Source organism: Ailuropoda melanoleuca, chromosome X (genome assembly GCF_002007445.2).
Source record: "Ailuropoda melanoleuca isolate Jingjing chromosome X, ASM200744v2, whole genome shotgun sequence".
NCBI lineage: Eukaryota > Metazoa > Chordata > Mammalia > Carnivora > Ursidae > Ailuropoda > Ailuropoda melanoleuca.
In genome coordinates, this window is record NC_048238.1 from 88357982 (window position 1) to 88377975 (window position 19994).

At 37.8% G+C, this 19994-nt stretch overlaps 1 protein-coding gene across 1 annotated transcript in view; it reads right to left on the minus strand.

Moving 5' to 3' along the window:
* TENM1 (teneurin transmembrane protein 1) overlaps positions 1-19994 on the minus strand; it is a 761614-nt gene that overhangs the window by 721662 nt on the left and 19958 nt on the right. The gene's annotated exons all lie outside the window — the stretch shown is intronic.

Here is a 19994-nt window from a genome sequence, read left to right on the forward strand (position 1 = left end):
ATCTACAGCCATAGCCCTAGTTCCAGCTGAAACTGCAGGCCCAGACCCAAACCCAGATTCAGTCACAGAGTGTCAGTCTTGATTAATGTAAGTAGATTATGATAATTCCATTCTTTTTGGCTAAGGAAGAGTCACGTGACCCAATTTTGACCAACGCAGTGTGAGGGAAAGTTTTCTTGGGGTAAAAGGGTGAGAAAGATTTCTCAGCACTAAAGAGTTACAGAAACAAATGATTCTTTTTTCCCTGCCCTTTCTGCACTGTATGAGGATGTGATGTCTGAAGCTGTTGCAGCCATATTGCTATTATGAAGAACAAGCTACCTTACATACTGTTGATGGAGGAGCAAGAAATAAAATGATGTCTTTAAGCCCCAGAAGTGACCAACCCTACCTCAAAGACTTTTTGTTATGTGAGATAATAAATCTCTATTGTTAAAGTCACTCCAAGTTGTGGGGTTTTTTTTTCAAGTTGTAGTCAGGAGTATCCTAAGTAATAAAATTTATCTATGTATACTCCATCTTAATCCAAAACAACTTGAGGTGACTAAATAACCGTTTAAAGTTACGAGTTAGCAAAGTCCTTATGAAGTTCTATTACCATGGCCATCAACTCTGTCTGACCATAAACCTCAACACCCCATTATGAGACAGATACTTATTTAAATCATTAGTAGACTTCTAGAGAAGAATTTCCTTAGTTTTTCTTTTTCTCTCCATCACTTTTCAGTGTTCAACAGGTCCCCCGGAAAGTTCTTCCTTGTATATAAAACCTGATGTAAAAACTTTTAATATGATACAAAAACATGCAAAAACACTGGTGGTAGGAAATTTATGTACTACAAATGTTTAGAATTTGTATGTTAACAGGAGTTCTAATCGTACCAGGCTAAAGAGATTCGATGCAGATGCTAAAGTCTGGATGATAAACCAATTAGATGAAGGAATGTCGGCAATGTTTTGTCTGTGACATCGTAACAAATGTTTAATGAAAAAAACCTAAATCATTCTTCGTTCCAGACAGAAAATCCTTCTTTTACAACAGACTTGGAGATAGTGTGTGTATGTGCATATTCATCAAGGTGAGGGACTTTCTGTTAAGATCATTTACTAATAAACATGATGTTCCTAGTTATTAAAATCGCTTTGAAAAACAAAGAAACTGGGGGCATTTTCCCACAAGCCAAGTACCAAACACAGGCACTGAAGAATTAAAATGTCAACTCCTTTCTCCAAAGACATGGTAGCATGTATGGGCCCTGGCCAGTGGAAAAGCTGTTATTTGGTTGTTTTTTCCTTAGGCAATCAGTGTGTTAAGAGAGAGATTCTCAAAGGATTCAATTCCATTCAGCTAACAGTGTTCAGTGGCTACTATGAGAGCCAGAGGAACTGAGAAAAGGACTCAAGAAGAGGATGACTTCTTTGACTTCACCTCTGTTGCTCCCTGTTTGGGTTGCGAAAACTCTATCAGCTATCGACAGAATTTCACAGTACTACACTGGATTCATGGGGGATAAGCAAAGGAACTGAGGATACCACCTAATGAAGCACTTGTGCACTGTCAGAATTAAAATCCATAAACTTAAGGACATTTTCGTATTTTTTTTGACTTATAGTTCCGATCACTGACAACGTGTGACCCGGCATCTATTTCCTTCTTCCACTTCCTTATTAACTCATTGCAATATGATATCTCCTCTTTCCACCCCACTGAAATTACCCCTTAAATAAAGGTCACCAGAGTGTCAAGTGCCTTTTTTCAAGCTTCAGCCTCTTCAACTTTCCTGCAACATTTCACAGTGCCGACCACCCTCACACCTTTTGATCCCCTTTTCCTTTAGTCTCCAAAACACTACTTTATCCTGGTTTTCATTTTCTCTAACTGCTCCTTCACTAACTCCTTCATTGGCTACTCTTCCTCTCTCCGCACCTCAACTCTTTCCCTCAGTCCATTTTGTTTTATTTGCTCTCTATGTTCTCTCTGTGGGCAATTGGATCCATTGCCACACCTTAATTAACACCTAATTCTGAATAAACTGATGATTCCCATATCTGCATCTCCAGCCCCACTCTCTTATCTAAGCCCCCATCTCACAATGCCAACAATCATTTGACTACCATCCCCTTGGGCACCTCAAAGATAACATATCCAGAATGGAACCCCTTTCCCCATCACAAACCTACTCGACCTCTTGAATGCCCAATTTCACTTAACAGTACCCACACACTCCCAGGTGCTGAGAATGGTAACTTTGGAATCATTCTGACCCTCCCCCTCACTCTTAACATTCCATCTTCCCAGAGTTACCAAAGTTCAAAAATTCAACTGTCATGATATCTCTATCATATGTCAATCTCTTACTACCCCCACTGACACCACTTTAATTTGGATTACCACTTTCCTAGGCTGTGCCAATGGCCTCTGAAATGGTATCCCCGCCTCTGGTCTCTCTGGATGTTGTATTACTGATACAGCTATAAACCAGAAGCTGGAAAGAAATCAATAGTGGCAGTATGTGATTGTTGGGCAAGAACTGCCACAGAAAAGTGCTTCTTTTCTCAAAGAAGCTTTATACCGCCCTACATTCCCTAGGGTGGGTGCCATTTAGCCAGTGAGTAACCCTTGCCACAGGTTGTCACAACCCGGTGACTTACTTGGCATTAACAATGCCATCATAATAGCTATCGAGAAAGCATCAGTAGCTAACGTTCTAGAAATACTGATACAGCTATTATATTTTAGGTTGGCTATGAGAAGCAAAAATAAAGATGCCCCAGGATATCATTAAGGATAGAGCAGTTGGTGTTCCTCCAGGAAAAGTTAAGTTTGAAATGACATTCAGATATGAAAAAATAAGTATTTAAAAAACACTCATGACCTCTGCTTAATGTTTAACCTGGTACTAACCCTTTGAAATATAGTCTTGACAAATGAGTTCCTTCTCTTCAGAAAAGCCTATTTCCTAACAATAGCATGTTCTTCATTATGGATTATTTTAAATATATATAAAATAAAGTGCCTTTTGGTCCCCCTTTTTTCTCCTCCATCCTCCCTTCTGTAAATTTTAATTTATAAGTTAGTAAATTCTAAACCACTGAAAATAATTTAATAAGTATACCATATGGGTTTTTGTCACTTCTTTGCTCAAGGATTTATTTTGCTATGGGTGATAACTTAAGTCGGTTTCCTAACACCTAGTAATTCTAACATATCTTAGTACTGCCTGCCAATATCTATGCAACTCTTAAAAGGCTGTATCGACACAACACTGAAACTTCCAACTGAAAAGCCAAATTTTTAGGTAATCTACAAGCTGGTTTGCCTGTAAGCCATGAAACAACAAGCTTAAGTGATTTTTTTCTGAGTGTAATTAACACATAGTGCCACTATAATAATGAGCTGATTTGGAGAGAAACAACTGAATTCAATCAAACTGGTTGTTTTCACAACAGTTCCAAGTCAATTAATTTGAAAACAACTAGTTCTTTGACTGATTTCAGTCACATGTGTACACAACGCCTGAAACTGGCCATTTGTTTAAGTAATGTATAGACACAGCTTACTGTGATATCCTTCTAAATGACAAACTCCAACCTCTCAGGCCACTTTCTATCCCTCCCATGATACCATTTTATGATGTCTCATCCCTGCTTAAAATCCTCAGACAACTTTATCTTGCTTATGAAATAAAGGCTGAGCCTTTGATTATGTCATTCTGCCCAAACGGAATGTTTTCACTCCTCAGTCTCTCCAGATTGTGGATTTTCCTCGGTTCCTCTACAAAAGCAACCATAAGTACTACAGTCTGCACTGAGTTTCTCTTCTCTCAATTTGTATTGCACTTAAAATCTAAAGAACATACAGTGAACACTCGAATTGTCAAATTATTGCTTTATACCTGGCACAGTACCTAACAGAGTACCTAGCACATAGTAGACACTCCACGAACACTTGTAAACTTGCCTCACTGACTTCTTCCACTGGGCTAAGAATGCACCTAAGGTGTGATAACAACCTTTCAAATTATACTTCACTAAGTAAATAAGAAGGAAAAGCTCCTTTCCTGTGCGCCTTTCACTCTTCACTAAATCAATGTTAATTTATATAAGTATGTCATAGTTGTAGGCACTGTTGTTCTGTCACTGAAAACATAACAGAGTGGAGTCAACCTGCCTTGGACCTAAGTATAGGAAGTTTCTGGAAAGGGAGTATGGCTTACTTCCAATACCAACCACCTTCTCCATTCAACTTCTACCAAAAAGTTAACCGTGACTGAATATCATGTTTATGACTAGAAAACAAACTTGATTCAGGAGGACAAGGGTTGCTAAAGCTAGCATAAAAAGCTGTCAGTGACACAAATGACATTGAGTGTCTGTCATTACAGATTAGTTTACAGTGAGAAAGTGATTCTCATTCACATTATCTAGGCCATCAAAAGAAACCTTCTATATTAATTTGCATAACCTCTAGTTAATGAAATTATACCAATTCTTAACACCATTATGAGGATGGAAGAGACACAGGAGGAGAAGGCGGGAAAGAACAGGATGGAGAAGGATTGGTTTTGCATATTAAATAGAAATGTGGAGGAAGTTGGATTTTTGCCATATTCTCTGGCTCTATTAATAGCCAATATACCCACGGCTCAAAACAAAATCATTAGACACCAACACAGAGAAATGTGAATGCAGATCTGAGGCATTATTTCATTTATAAGCTGTCCTCTCCATAAGAAGCCAAAATTTACTTTACTACACTGCATGAAATAAAGAGTGGAAAAAGAAAAATTTGGGCACCTGCATCATAAAGGCACACTATGACAGGTAATGTTCCTTGATGTGGTGATACTCCTACAGATACAGGTAGGGGGAAGAGAAACAGAGATGTTTTTAATGACCGTAGGAAAACAAAAGCTGAGCTCCTTTTCTGTTCAACTTTTGAAAGACTGGCGCAACTAGGCCCACAATTCAGGAAGTGCACTATGCTAACCCCTCTAAACTTGCTTCAACAGAGAACTCAGGTAGTGAAAATTACATGGACACTTCTTTTGGAAAACATTTTGTCTTCTCCTTCTATGCCATATATTTTAGCAGTGCCATAAACTAATAAAGTAATCACATTTTTAAGCCATCATGGTTGGCCTGAGTTACTTTCTAGGTGCTCCAATAGCCATAATTCTTGACATTATAGGGAAAAATAATTTTAGTTAAGAATAACTCAAATGATTTGGTGCTGATGGCACTCGAGTTTTGCACATGTGATATATATTAAGATAGAGCATGTTTCAAAAATGCAAATGGATGCATAATAGCACTGCAGGCAGAACAAATCATTATCTATTCCTCATTTTGTATGCTACTTATTAGGGAGTAGAATCTAATAACATATAATGTCTTACGTAAAAAAGATATCATCAGGGATCTTTGAAAAACTTGGCCCTTTTCATTTACACCTGATAACTGTAAAACATCATAACCTCATTAGAAAAAAGCCATTTAAGTTCAAATGAAACAGTGCTACTTTAAGAATACCCATATGAACATGAGGGAGTGAACATCATATACACAAGTTTTATGATATGATGAATTTAAATAGCAATGCCAACCAAGTTACCCACATTTGCTACTATTATTATTAACTACTCTGTCCACTGTACTTTGTTTTCTTTAAAGTATTTTTTGTGTACACTATCTTGATTTTTCATCACAATAGCCTTGGAAAACAAACTAGAAAGCCAAGACCTAGAGAGGTAATGTGACTTTCTCAGTGTCACACAGCTAGTTAGTAATAAAGCCAGCAATTAAAATTCAAGGACCAAAATTACTAGTCTAATGTACATATAGTGTAAAAATGAATATTAAATATTGAGATACTAGAAAACTTTACATTTAATCTTCTGAAGAGATTTTTGGAGAAACAGGCTACTAACAATGAATGGTTGGATGTGAGGGTTGACATATTTTCAATGTGCGAAATGAGATACAAATAATTGAAGACAGATCAAATTACATATTAGGGAGTATTTAAATGACTATGGAATCCTAAATTCCATTTTGCTATAATCAAATCCCCACAACTAGTTTGGTTTGAGGCTGTTAGCTTCAGTCAGGTATGACCCTGTTGTTTAATCTTCAAGTTTCACCTGCAGAAAACAAATATTGCAATGGAATCCTGGGAGGCCCTTTGCAATTAACTTATGAGACACCTATATGAAGCAAACGCCCATCCTTCTCAGGATTTAGCGTGCAACACACCCTCGCATTGGCAGGATCGAGCAGCTTTAGGTAACCAAGCAGTTTCTCCAGTATACTATGTAAAGCCTGAATGTAGGCTGTAAGGACACAAAATGAAAAACTGACTAAACATTTGGCTTAAAGTAGCTTGAACAGTAGTAAGAACACAAAATCTGGGGCAAAACTGGGTGAAATGCAAACATCCCAAAGTGGATTTGAACAAGCAGACAGAAGCGTCCTGAAATTTATTATTGTAACTATCAGTTGCACAACAGCCTATACGAAATGATTTGGTAATTTCATTCTCATTCCCAATGGGCCAATGTTCACATCATTACAGTCACTGTGAAAATGGTAAGCTTGTTTGGACTCTCAGTAGAGCCTATTCCTAGGAAGTGGTCCCTCTAGGTGAGTCCAAGGGCACTTTTCAGGGACAATGACTTTTATTTTCATAAATTCCTGAGTATAAATACTCTGACTCCATAAAGAACTCCAGGCTTATGATTGGGGGCTTAAAAATGAACAAGGCAAAAAAAAAAAGTGTTCACCGAATACAGAATAAAAAGGGGAATCTCACATTACAAGTTAGAACTGGAGAAGCTGGATACTTTTGTTTTCTGTATTATTTTTTTTTCCTCCATTCTACTTTCTTTCTGTTAAGTCATAAACATCATATAGAAAACCCTGGATTTGGAGTGACACGACTAAAGTTTTAGCCTTTGTTTTCTACTATCCTGCTTATCTAATCTAAGGAACTCCTTGGTAAAGTGGGAGTGGGACTTTGCTCTGTGTATGTGCTGGGGCTGGTGTTCAGATCCAGTAAGGTAATAAATAGAAAAAAGGTACAAATAAACTCTTAATATGTTAAATGCACTGACTGATATGAGAAGCTTCTTTGCTCACCAGGTGCATTACCTGAATTGACTCAATAATGAGATCTTCAAACCTGACCTTGATCATTACAATTTTCTACCCCAATGTGTGTGTATGTATGTGTGTGTGCCTGTGTGTCTGTGTGTGTCTGTATTGTACCTCCACAGCAAGATATAAGGAACCCATGGCTATAACTAAACACACTGATTATCATCTCTTCCTTAGTATCTCTTTTTCAGATAAATACATCTAATAGGATTCTGGAATCTTCTAGCATAACCTAAGGCACTTACCATTCAGTATTTACTTCAGTGAGAGTGTAACACAAGTCCTGGTACATGGTAAGTGCAGAGTAAACTTTAGCTGAATAAATGAGCTACCCCCAAGCAGGGATCACCCTTTTTCTCAGTCCCCTCAGTCCCTGTGCATACTTTCCACTTAGATCTGTTGTCTGTACCAAGGTACGTTTATTGTTAATGCTTGTATTTAGTGTTTGCTGTATGTGGCCAACACATCTTAGGGTAACACCCCATAACTCACACCCTTATGCAATTCCCTCTCCTAATCTATCCTTACTTCCAATCAATAGGACATAGAAAAGGCAAAGGGGGGGCACCTGGGTGGCACAGCAGTTAAGTGTCTGCCTTCGGCTCAGGGATTGAGCCCCACATCAGGCTCCTCCTCTATGAGCCTGCTTCTTCCTCTCCCACTCCCCCTGCTTGTGTTCCCTCTCTCGCTGGCTGTCTTTATCTCTGTCGAATAAATAAATAAAATCTTAAAAATAAATAAATAAATAAATAAAAAATAAATAAAAAAAATAAATAAAATCTTAAAAAAAAAAGAGAAAAGGCAAAGGGATTTCTCAGGTGTAATTAGGGCCCCTAAATCTGTTGACCTTACCTTAATCAAAAGGGAGATTATCTTGGGTGGGTCTGATATGGTCAGGAGGGCTCTTTTGTAAAGAGGGTTAAGGCCACCTCTGAAGTTAGAGATTTGAAGCATCTGAGACTCTCTCTCCTACCATGGCTGGCTATGAAGAACCAAACTGCCATGAACTCTACAGGGGCAAAGAAATTAATTCTGCCAACAACCTAAGGGAGTTGAAAATGGATCTTTCCCCAGTCTAGCCTCCAGATGAGAACAAGCCCAGCCAACACCCGGACACCTTGACTGGAGCTCAGTATGCCCTGCATTTGTACAGGTCACAGTTCTCATCCTAGAGGATAAGCACTATGAGGGAAGAAGACGCATCTTTTGCTTTGCTTCTCTCTCAGTGCCGAGTGCCCAGCCAAGTACACCACAGACATAGCTGCTGGCTGAAATAGTTTCTACTTGTGAGTACTAGGTATTATACTGTACCTCCTGCTGAAACTGTTTTCTACGAGGAAGTAAAATGCAATATACTGACTTCTGTTTTGTCACATATTTTTCAGCAGAGTGGCAAAAATTAGACACACATTAAAAAACAGTGGGAGTTGTGTACCTACTTATCAATGCAAGAAGCTGAAAAATGACCACATTCCTTTTAAAGATAGCAATAATGTAGGATGAAAAAAAAATAATTCAGAAATCCAATTACAATGAACTGACTAACAAACTAGTTATGGTGGCCACACATGGCTGGTATAAATCAGGATTATTTTCTTCTTTCTTAATTTGCTTCTCAGTCAGGCTATGGCTTTGCTTTTAAAGGAACTGAGAAATAATCTGACCCTCAGATAGTTTTTAATAGATTTAGTTTTATCTCAAAACTAAACACCCTGAGCCCATGCTAATTTGCTTATGTAAAATACAGTTCTTTTAATAGCTACGTTTCTATTCAAAACCTTAACACTCTCCTTGCCAATCAAAAATCAGTTTCTTAAACTGAGCAATATGTAAGAGAAGCCAGAAAAGTCATTTCTTCTTTTGGTCTTTTTATTTTCTTTTGCTCTCACTCTCTTTTTCTCTCTAGCTAAAATATTGTTTATTCACTATTTTAAAGGAAAACGGTAAATGTGAGAAATAGCCTGGAGAATCCAATCCTTCCTTCCATTTTTATTATAAAAATCTAGCTCTACATTCTCATTTCAGTTGTGAGAAATATCAGACTTCAAGTAGCTTAATATTATTGGACAAGATAAAGGGACATGAAGTGTTGTCAGTGACTTGTTCTCAACGCTGAGGTAGTAGGTATCAGGAAATTCTAAAGCCTCTTAAGTTCAGCAAGCTCTTCCCTTGTGAAAATGCAAACAGCACTGGGAGACCATCCCATGGGGCCTTAAGTGGCTCAGGGTGCCAAATGACTTAAGTTTGTCAGATCATTTTCTGGGTAGGCTTTCTGCTTTCCAGTGAGTAGACACAAAGGAAGAGGGTAAATGTAAATTCTCAGGTTGCCTGAGGGAACCGGAGGCAGTAGCAACCACCACGGAGACTTGAAAAAGTTACACAAGAAAGCAAGGTCCACATTCCAAACTTGCTCAGGAAGTTTCCTGTGTGGAAGTCGGAGTGCAATGTAGTGGCAGTTGTCTGTGTTGCTACCCACTGCTGTGTGTTAGTTGTAAGATTTGTTTCAGATGCACACTCAGGGTTTTTTCTATTTTAATTAATCCTAAAATGAATTAAGACAATCTCATCATTCCTAATACGCATGCAATAAAAAAAAAAAAAAAAACCCAAAGCAAAACACAACAACCTACTGTCTTGAATACACAGGACAGTTGAAGAAGTTGACTCTGAAAAACTGCCGGTAGAAAGGAATAGATTTCCATAAGTTCATCTTGTATACTAGCTCCCCCCACCCCATGGCCTTCATTATTTTTAGAAAATGCTCAAGGATACATATCCTCTCGGGAATTAAATGAACTTGGATGATCAGTAATAAGCCAGGAATCTGGCCTGCTACTCCAGTCCTTTCTTCTGAAATGTTTTCCCTAAACATCCTGTAATTTAGCCAGACCAGATGGTCCCCCAGACATACCATAGATTGTATGCTTTTATGCTTTTACTTATTTTAATATATCCACCTTAGATTCACTTCTGTACCTTTCCTAACAGCCAAGTTCCCAGTCATTTTCTAAAGCCCAAATAAATGTCATCTTTCTGTAGTATACTCCTAGACATAAAACATGAGATACAGTCAGAAGCTTCCTTGTCTCTGGTTCCATATCACTTCATATGTACCTCTATTACTGTTCTTACTATATTATATCGTAGGGGGTTTTGTTTGTTTCTGTGTCAATTATACCCCAACTTCTAAACTGTGAACCCCTCAAGGGCAAAAATCCTGTCCTATCAATCTTCAAACACACCAATCGTCCTCCAAACCATCACAGTGTATATCACGGTACATGACACATAGTGTGCACTCAATTTATGTTGGCTGGATTGGATTAGAAAATTGATATTAGAGGTCCAGAAAAGAAAAATGATCAAAATAGCTCTTTCCTGCCAAATGGAGACTTGTTTCTCACAAATGGAATCTCCAGATCTAAAGACCCAGAAAAAATTCTTTTTGACTGGGATATTACTTCGGTATAAGGCTTTAGGGCAGTAATTGCACAGGAGGCCTCTATACTCTTTTTTAGCTACCAAATGAATCAGACTTCCATGAAAAGAGGCTCTCTTTGTTCATACTCCAAATTCTTTCAATCCAGGTGATAAGCAATTCACATTTCATCCAGATCAATTAATAATTTTATGTAATTCATGATTTAATGGATTTAATGAAGGAAAGAGGAGATGTATAAGACATTGTTCCTATATTCAAGACCCTTGATAGTTGTGGAGATCATTTTAATGCACAAAAAAAGAGTATGACTATACAAACACGCAGAACTCTGCATTCTGACCATATAAATGCTGTAGGAATTCAAAAAATGGGAAAGTCAACTGAGAGTCATGCAGCTTGGAATATTTCACGGATCTTAAAGGATGGAAAGAATTTAATGATGCAAAAAGAGTTGAAATAAAGGCCGCCTAAGACTTAAAAACATCTCAAAGAAGTCTAGAGCATGCGAGGAAACAGAGATGATTCAGCCTTAACTCCACATTTATATAAGAAGTAAACCTAGACGGAGCAACTGACTTACCCAAGGTTCCACAGTGAACACGGGCAGAGCTGGGAGAGATCCTTCCTTGTTCCTATCGGCTGGAGTCATCTCCTACAACACCTCATTTAAATTACACAGAGACTGTTTTCTATTTGTGTGGGGCAAGGTGAACTCAGATGCTTACTTGCTCGCTAGGAAAAACACCCTGCTAAAACATTGTCTAGACCAATTTTTAAAAGAGAAACTGGAAATGTTGACAGTATAGCCATAAAAACTTGAGTAAATCTACTGTATTTAAACAACAAAAAATGGCTTCTGGGGAGGAGGAGGCGTGAAACTAGAATGACATTTATATTATAGACTTTGTGTCATAGAGAAGTGAGTTACGTCATCATATGCACAGGGAATTGGATTTCCCCAGAAATATAACTGAGCTTGTTTTATGAATGACTTATACTTTTTTTTTTTTCAAAATTAGCCAATGACTAAATAAAAATGGCAATGCCCAGCAGAGACTACATTGAGACTGGGTATCTGAAAGAAAGTTTCTTCCTTTTTTACATGCTAATTCCCGATATGCAGAAACAATTTTAATTTATGTCTGGCAGCATCTGAGCTGCAAGAAAGTGAGGCTACCGACATCTGGCTTGATAAACCACATAGCTGTAAGCAAGCTTATAAATTAAATTATTTAAGTATCCCCATTTAATTTTCAACATCTCTAAGGACAGGATGACAGACTGAAATGTGTCAAACGCAAAAAAACCAGCCTAAACTCATCTCAAACATGACACTTAAAGTAATTCAATAATATTCTACATTTTACCAACAGACATGAAAACACATTTCGCCCCATCAATATAATTTGTGGTGCCCAAGTAGAATCATGCCATGATATCCCACAAGAAGCATACTTTAGCGTGGACATAAATTTTACTTAAAGATTTAATTATTGTCTTAAAAACAGGACTATGTGGAAAAATCTCAGTATGTTGGGTATAATGCCCTCAGTCTAATACATTAGAGGGAATGCGACAAGTCATCAGGAGACTTTTGTTATCCTGTTTTGGGACAACATAGTTATCACTATCACTGCATTTATATATTAATTCATCCAACACATATTTGGAAATACCTACTACATGCTAGGTACAGAGCTAGGTGCTGGGATCTGGCAGTAAATAAAGTCTATCCAGCCTCCATCATCATGGAGCTTATTACCTCACTCTCACTGGATAAAATGCACTGATTGTCCTTCTAAACACTAGAAGTCATTAATTCAAGATCAATTTAAGTCTTTTTCCTCCTAGTACCTCATGAAAGACAAATATATAATACTACCCTAATAAAATATACACACCTGGCTACAAAAGGGATACTACACACATGCAGGAAAAGACGGACTCCAAAAATTCTGGTTCCAAAAGTGATTGGCTCATTGCTGCCAGAGGTAGGAGGTAATCTGCTCCTCAATCAATCACAGACCAAAATACACCAAGTTCCTGCTGCAGGCAAGGAAATACACTAAGCTTTAGGAGGGGATTAATGAGCAAGATAGTAAACTGTCTAGACTAGAGGTAAAGCTCATAGCAGTGATACAAAAAAAAGGAGGGAAGTGAAAGACATTATGAAGCACTGATGGGACATAATGACAGATTATATATGGAATGTAAAGTACAAGAAGGGGGCAAAGAAAACTCAAGGTTTGAAGCCTAGGTAGCTGAAAGAATGATAGTATCACTGACAGAAACTGAGAAGGTGGACAGGGGATCCAACCTTGAAAAGAAGATGTGCTCACCTTTAGAAACATGATGAATTTCAGACATCAGCAGAATATCCAAGGATACACATGTGGCAAGAAGTTGGAGGTATGGGACTATAGTGAAAGAAAGAGGTTTTAAAATTCATTTATGTAAAAAATACCAGGTAAAGTCATAAATGTAGATGAAATCCTCAAGGAAGAAAAGGTACAAGGAGGAAAACAAGTAATGGATCTTGAATATATACACAGTTTGAATATAGAAAACAGAAAATAATCCCGGAAGAAATCTCCTTTTTCTTTTCTCAAGAAGATTCATAGGAAATGAACAACATTGATATCAGACAAAGAGAAGACAAGTTCTTCTCAGAGTGGCAATATGGATAGGCACAGGATGAAGGGATACCAGAAAATCAGGTTTCTCTGATGTACCTTATCGATCGATCGATCTTGGCTACTGCAAACATTTTTGGCGGGGGCAGAGGGAGATGGAGACACAGAGAGAGAGAGAGAGAGAGAGAAAGAGAGAATCTCAGGCAGGCTTTACACCAGCACTGAGCCCGACGCAGAGCTCGATTTCACAACCCTGAGACACTTAACCCACTGAGCCACCCAGGTGCCCGGCTACTGCAAACATTTCAAGACTATATTTTAGAATACATCTACTAGAATCATCCTTTAGAGGGGTTACATTAGGATCCTTTAGCTGAAGTATTCCACAATAAGAACACTCTCTGTGAGGGCGTCTGCAGTTCCACTGCTGTATCCAATGGTCCAGTCCAAGATTCAGATGCCTTAACTTAGGAATTCGTAAATTGGGGCACCCAAACAATAAAAACAAGTCAGATTAAAAAGAAAACAGGATTCTTCTCTTAATGGATTTAGTAACAAATAGAGATATAAGAAAATAGCAGCCCAAACCTTATTTGAATATTGGCCATGCCACTTACTTAGTGACCTTAGCCAAATTACTTAACCTCTCTTGGCCTCAGTCTTCTAAACTTTACAACTGGAGATGGTAACAGTAGAGGTTTCATAAAGTTATTGTGGGGATTAAGTGAGATAACAGGTTTAAAATGAATAGAACAGTTCTTGGCATAAAGCAATTGTTCATAACTTGCTAGATCTCTCTCACACATACATGCACATGTCAATTAGCAACACACAGAAAAGTCTATATAATTTTTAAAAAAGTAAGCTAAAAAACAAATTGTCTACTATTATTTAAAATACAAGTATGTCAGTCACATGGGATTATCTATGTCCTAGACAGAAAAGTGAAAGAGCAAGGTGAGGAGTCATTTATAAAGACCTTCAACATTTATAAAATAAAAAATACAAACTCAAGAATGAGAAGAGAAATATAAAATGAAGAAAGCATATTCACCTTTTGCCAAATGTCAAGAAAGAGGGAAAGAGAGAGAGAGAGAAAGAAGATTCTCATGTAGTTTGGCAAACTGGAAATTTTAAATGGGAAATTATTATTTGAGGAATGGTCTATATGCAATCCCCATTCCAATTCCAGTCTTATCCAAAAGTATTATCATTAAAGAAATGACCTTAAAACACTAGAAAGAACTATCAATGCTATGCAGATATCAAATTTTTCTAGGCCAGTTTTATTTCCTTCCATGATAAAATGACAAGTCAGAGATGAAGGCAAAATGGTAAAATAATCTATTTTGATTTCAATAAGAAATCTGACTTAAATTCTATGACATTCTTAAAAGCAATGAGGAAAAAAAAGGGCTTACGCTAGAGTTCAGTAGCCTCATTATACCGGAGGGCCCTGACAAGCCTGGAACAGTACTAAGGAGGGCCAATGGCAAAACCAAGAAGCAAGTAGTGGAAAAAGGGAACAGGAAAAGATACAGAGAGAAAAAATAAGAAGAAAGAAAAAAAAAAGAAGGAGGGAAAAATCAGTGCTGTGACAGATTTGCCCAGTTAATATTTATAAAACACTTAAGAACTGTGCCTGACACATAAATGCTATATATACTTGCTAAATGAAGATTTCTACACACAGGCCTGATGACATGACTCCCTTACCCTTTGTGTAGACATTCACATTCTTGAAAGCAGAAGCCTAGAGCAAATGATTTCTCAAAGTCCTCTGCAGCTCAGTTATTTCGTAGCTCTATGTTTTTCATCATTTTTAAGGGATTTCACTAGAGAAAAAAAAAACTGATGATACTGTCGACACATCAGAGTTCTATTTTCCACGTCATCCTTTCCTATTTTACCTAAAGGTATAATAGAACTGCTTTTTAATAGACAGCATTCATTTGGTAAATTTCTTAGAACTTGTGGGCATTACTGTCAGCATGACTTCCTTTGATAGTAAACACATTAATAACTAGTATTCTTTAAACAGCCTGTTCATTTATAAGGTAGTCCTGTCAGTAAGCTCTACTGTAAATCATTTGGTACACCGGACTCTCCGTTCCCATCAGTAATGAAGTAGGCATTTTTATTCAAATGTAGCAGGATGTTCATCTCCCAGGATAATGATTAAGCGAAGATCTCCTTTTTTATTCTGCAGACAAAGCAGACACCATACTTACAGTTTAGGCTCTCAGGGACAAAAATCTTAATGGAGGCCAAGATTTCCTCAGACTTTATGGAAATAACCTTTTAAAAAGTTTGCATTCTGTGGTCCCTCTCTGTGGCAATTCTGATTTCTTTTTTCTGGGGTCAGAATGTTCTTGACAGGTCTCCCACTTCCTTGCTACTCTTTAACAGTACTGTGATTTCCTCACTTCTCTTCCTAATGAATATTTCATCTTTCTGAAGGAATAATCACCGTGTGTTTACCAAATGACAAAATGACTTACGAAAATGTACTTAACTGGAAATCAGCCTTTCTTAGAATTACCAATCTCCTTTGAGCTCCTTCCTCTGCCTCCTCACACTATTGTGAACAGTAAAATGAATAGTAACGCTGTGTGCTCTCTTGTGATTAAAACTATAAGCCTGGTGCAAATTCGTACTCATAGATGGCACTCACATCATACAGTATCTAGATGTAAGCTTAGATCAGGGCATCCCGTAAGTGCATCTTTCATTTTGTGTTCATACACAGTATACAAAATTTCCAAGCATCAATTGAGGTGCTTTTGAACAAAGCAGGGTGTAAAATTAAATGAAATCAAAAAGGGCTCTGAAAACTTGTATTGTTTATGTTAATTTACCATTAAAGGTTTACATCATACACTATGAATTATACCCACCCCATTTAACCAGGTGAGAATGCTGCAAATAAGAGGAGAACAAAATCAGTTATCTATCACACACGGTGAGAGCCAGCCATGTCAGTTACAGTGTATCTTTCAAAACTGAAGTTCCCATGCAGTAGTATATATAAGTCTGGGATAAAATAGGTAGCTGATGTGTTCTTGGAAAACAGCCATTTAAAATCATGTAAGCTGAATAGTTTCATCTGACATTTGTCAGACATCTAGCAAAAACAGGACAATATGTGAAGGTCACCAATTCAACGTTTATCCTATAGAAAAGACCCTGGCTACTTCAGATAGTGTGGCATGTGGCATGGGAATACATTACCAGCTTGGATTTATTTCAGAATTTTTGTCATTGTTTTTTTTAATCAATTTTCCTTAGCTTTTTAAAAAAGAATATATAGTGATTCTCAATATACTTTGGAAGTGTGTTAGGCTGAGGAAATGGTGACTGCAAATTTACTAAGGTGAAATGGAGGGCTGGACTTTGCCTCATCCAAAAGACACTTTTGGCTGCATTCAACTATAAAGGTAGCAATATCACGGGGCTGAAATAACACCCCTAAAGAAGATCTGCTCAGAAGATTTTCCAGAAACCACAAGAACCATTTCTATTAATTCTGAACCCATTTCCTAAACATCTAATGTGGGACTTCTTGTTGGCAAATATGTATGCATTTCAGATTATGGCTTATCCATAAACACTTAGCAAAAGCCTATGGCTTTGTTTTCAGTTTTATGGTTGTTTTTCTGTGTTTTTTCCCCCTAAGGTAGAGGAATAAGTTATCAACTGAGCAATGCTTCCATTTTCCTTAAAAGATCAGAGCTAAATGCTACAAGAAAATGAATGTAATCTACAAGTTAAGGTTCATTATGTGTCTTGCAGATGGAAGTGTATGAATGGTTGTCCTACCCACAAAATACAAGTACGTAATCAGTCACTAAGATGAGTAGACTCCAAAAGAGAATGATGGCACAGTTAAATGTATCTTTTCAAGGAAGTTTATGGCAGTAAATGGCTGTAATTGACCATCTTACCACATTTCTGCCCACACATTAAGGATGATTCTACAGTTTCATAGAAGTATAAGCTGACAAGTTAATTGAGAATCCATACCTATCCATCGATCTAACAATCTATCGATTATTGATCTATCAATCCATTGATCTATTAATCTATCACCTAATCTGTAAGGATACACTATATGCCAGAAAAGTTCAGCTTCCATGTACAACTGCCCCCCTGCAACAAAATCAAGTCTGTTTAATTCTTCTTGCTTAGTATCCACTTCTACTGCTCCTCTAAAATCTAACAGGCCCTGGTTTATTCCTCATCTCACCATTGCATGTAGGTACTTTATCTTATCGTAAGATCTTTTCTTTGCCTACTTTCAAACTTAGAGAGATGGCTTGTAGCTTTGGTGTAAAATCTGACCATTACTGAAATAGGCCACACACACAAAAAAAGAAAAGAAAAAACGAAACACAGGCAACCTACATGATACTCTCTTACTCTCCCCTACTTAACAGCATGGATATTCTGCCATACTTTGATTTTTCTTTTTGGTGAAGCAACAGAGAAAGCTAGGTCACTGGAATGTTCAAGAGGAATTTTAAAATGAACATGTTTTGGATTCACTGATCTATACTATAAAAAGGATGATTGTCAGCTATGAGAAAATTTAACACTCAGAAATCCTTAAAGGATTGACTGCACATACACTAAAAGCTCATTCTAACTATGTCTGGACCTATATCTTGACTATTCTGATTTTGCATAAGGAGAAGATGATGACTAAATTGAAATAAGGAGATAAACTTTTCTTAAATTAAGAACAAATAAAAACTAAAGCCTAAATTATTTTTTTTGGAGATTCTCTCATTAAATGTTTCATAAGCTCCTCAAACTCAACAGGTATAAAATGGAACTCATTATCCTCACCTATGCCCTGCATTTCTCCCCACCAAGGCCAAAACCTGTACTTTCACTTCCAGAAGGTGAATGGCACAAAAGCAGATGAATGGAGGTGGGGTAGGAGTAGGGGTGGGGTGGGAGAAACCGTTACAAAAGAACAGGGTCAAGATACCCAGAAAAGGGCCCAGGCTCTGATTACAAATTATGTTTAAAGATTTTTAGCCGTCCCTAGGGTCATGTAAAATTTTTCCAACTCAGTTTCAACTTGATCTCAGTAATACTGAGTGGTATTACCATCTACCTAGTCTCCAAAGGGAGCAACCTGTCTCTCACTTCTTATATTTCATGAGTGACTCATGCCTATTAGCATATGTCAAATCTTATGGTTCTCAAAGTGTAGTCCCTGGACCAGTGGCATCAGCATCCCCTGGAAACTTGTTGGAAATGTAAATTCTTTGGGCACCTGGGTGGCTCAGTCAGTTAAGTGCCTGACTCTTGACTTCGGCTCAGGTCATGATCTCAGGGTCCTGGGATGGAGCCCCACGTTGGACTCTGTGCTCAGAGAGGAGTCTGCTTGGGATTCTTTTCTCCTTCCCCCTCTGCCCCTCCCTCTGCTCGTGCGCTCTCTCTCTCTCTCTCAATAAATATATAAACAAAATTATTTTTTAAAATAAATAAAATCTTAAAAAAAAAAAAGAAATGCGAATTCTTGGACCCCACCCCAGACCCACTAAAACAGAAACTCAGGGGAAGGGTCTAGCAATTTGCAACTTAACAAGCCCTCCAAGTGATTCTGACATACATTCAAGTTTGAGAATCACTGTTCAAATCTATTCCCTTATCGTTATTCCCACTGTCAACTGCCACCTGGCCCTCACCCATCTCTTATCTGGTCTATGGCAACAGTCTCTTAATTTGTTTCCTGGCCTTCAATATTGCATCCTCCAAGCCATCCTTTATGCTATCCCCAGAGTGTGCCCTCCATATCACAAATATGATTATTAGTATCCTTCCCTAGTTCATCCATGCCTGTAGAAATGGTTTTTAAACTGTGTTCCTAAGTGAATTTGTTTCAAGGATTGCTCTCAGGCATGACAGAGGCTCAGTAGGTAGTAGACCAAACTTCAAATTTCACAAGTAGCTTTATAAAACCACCGGCCAAGAAGAGAAAGGAGATGCTCCCTAGGACACAGAAGCCCCTCTTTATCTATTCCCAGCCTACCTCTCCAGCCTCATCTTTTCTCATATTTACCTTCCACATCACCCTTTACCTATATAGAAAAGAATGCAGCTCCTCTAAGGGACCAGGACTATTGGATGTTTCTGTGCCACTGCTTCTTTTGCTTAGAACATCTACCCATCCTTGCCATTGTTCACCGGATAATACCAAACTGCTGTTCCCTATCCCCTATCAGTCCACACTTTTAGGATGGCTCCAATGTTACTAGCACAACCTACACGAAGCCTTTTCAGATGCCTGCTTCTCATCCCTCTACTAGATGCAACTGATTAACTTCTCTCTGTGCTCTCACAGTGGTAATAAGAGTAGTGAGAGTGACAGCTGACCTTTATGAGCATGTACCCCTTATATGCAATCATTGCACAAAGTGCCATCTTAAACCTCACAAGTTTATGAGGTATAGGTATAATTATTATCCTCATTTTATTTTATTTAAGTATAATCAGCATACAGTGTTATATTCGTTTCAGGTGTATGATATAATGATTCAACAATTCTATACGTGACTCAGTGCTCATAATGATAAGTGTTATAATCCCCATTTTAAAGATGAGGAGACTAAAGTTTAGAAAGATTATATGTAAGCAAGGAATAAGACAAAAGGGGGTGGCAGACACTATGGGCTGGAACAGGGTACACTCAAGCTATAATCATTTAAAAAAGGAAGGGGAGGGGAGGGAAGAGAGAAAAAGAAGAGTTCTGG